Here is a 1,835-nt window from a genome sequence, read left to right on the forward strand (position 1 = left end):
TGAGTGATCGATCCTAACCCTAAACACATGTATTCATTTGCACACGCGCACTTTTTGTAGGATCGACCACTCACGACTAGCTAGCGCGGACGCGCGACCGCGCGTTCGGGACCACTCTGCTTTAGTAGTACCCAGTAACAGTACTCTAGAGTAAAGATTATTTATCGACATAATGTGGCAGCCCTGATTAGGACGAATGTTACTGTTATTTAGCCCCAGGAAACATCGTCTCCAGCTGGCCATCGACGCACGATCTGTATCCTTATATTTTCGAACGAGGGTGTTTAGCTAAGTGGGGACGCTAAACTTCCTTGTTCGAAAATATAAGGACACAGATACTGCATCGATAGTCAGCTGGAAATACAATTAAGTTATGCGGAAACGTTGCTTATTCCGAAACTTTACCCGTTTTGCACGTTATGCTGAAATTTTAATTTGAAGACGGATATGTCATAACTGGAAGACATTTCATTATACGTTTCTTAAACAGGATTGCAACATGTTAAATGATATTTATTTTGAATTATACCATGTTGAAATAATACTTATAGATTTTATTATTTTGATGATCTGTCAGCATCAGTTTGTGTTGAAAGAATATTTTCGGCGCATGCGTAAAATCCAAAATGGATCGGGGCGTCGTTTCGGACAGCGAAGTACGGGATACATTTTACAAGTTATTTCCTTGATTTATTTTCATTTTTGCTATAAAGGCTGAAGCAAAAAGTTAAATATAAATTATAGGGAACGGTGTAAACTTGATCCTAGCAAGTTGTTGAGCTATTTGGTTACTTTATCTAGCAGGTCGAAAGACCTAGCTTTTGTAAATGTGCATAAGGCGAAAGAATATTTAAAAAGTCGAAATTGTCAAACGGAAAGCGAAACGGGATGATTAATCCAAGATTATCAGTAGAAATAGGTTTCACTTCATTTATAAATGTAAATAGTAAAAACACATATACGTTTCCATCAAATGATAAAAATCAGGGAGCCCTCTACAGGGTCGCTTGACCTGCAAAATAAAAATTAAAAATAGCAACTATATTTCCCTCAAATCATACACTACCGTCTTAAGGTAAAGATATGTTGAATAATATTGCTCTAAAAACTTCTGAAGAAGGTGCTAGAATGTCTTTGATCAGAGATCTGCTTAATAGCAACAACATATAGGAAGATTTTGTTCATCACCTTCTTTCAATAGCACGTGGAAATCATTGTGTTTTTAACAAATTTCGGGAAAAACTTAAACCAATACAAATCGTAAAATGGACTTTTAGAAATAGAATTACGTTAAATTTAGGTGGATTTTGAGACTGCTGGTGCCCTAGTATAATTACAACCTATAACATCAGATGTGAGGGAGGGGACACGAAATTCCAGGCAGAGTGAAGAAAAGGCGATAAAGTTTGCTTTGGTGTTATAAAATACATGCAAGTTCACGATTATGTAAAATGAGTGTTCAATGATCATTTTATCTTACCTGTCGTGGTGCATAAATCATCGTCTTCTACGGAATAAGTTTAGTTTTTAATGAAGTCTGATTACTTTCAACAAGCGATCAACTTTGAATGGAGCGGGAAATTCTAAATAATATTTCAATGATGCGTATTAATACCTTTTGCATCTCTATTAGGCACTTTACGCAAAAGATGTTATAAAGGGGGGTAACTTGAGAAGTGTGCGCAAGTTTCAATGACAATTCTTTTAGTTTTGTGAAAAAAATATAATCATATCGATATTCTTTTCCTTTAATACACTTGAGGCTACCTATATCGATGCACTGAAATTTCAATTCAAATTTTTGACAGAAAGATAATATAAAATTTTAACATATC

The 1,835-nt window shown here is 35.3% G+C and overlaps 1 protein-coding gene across 1 annotated transcript in view; it reads right to left on the bottom strand.

Moving 5' to 3' along the window:
• LOC106876942 (zinc finger protein 678) overlaps positions 1 to 1,599 on the bottom strand; it is a 5,274-nt gene extending 3,675 nt beyond the window's left edge. Inside the window, exon 1 of the mRNA XM_014925706.2 lies at positions 1,481 to 1,599. The gene's annotated coding sequence lies outside the window, so the exon portion shown is untranslated. The remainder of the gene's footprint in view (positions 1 to 1,480) is intronic.
• Positions 1,600 to 1,835: the final 236 nt, after the last annotated feature.

The sequence above is a fragment of the Octopus bimaculoides genome, chromosome 21 (assembly GCF_001194135.2).
Source record: "Octopus bimaculoides isolate UCB-OBI-ISO-001 chromosome 21, ASM119413v2, whole genome shotgun sequence".
Lineage (NCBI taxonomy): Eukaryota > Metazoa > Mollusca > Cephalopoda > Octopoda > Octopodidae > Octopus > Octopus bimaculoides.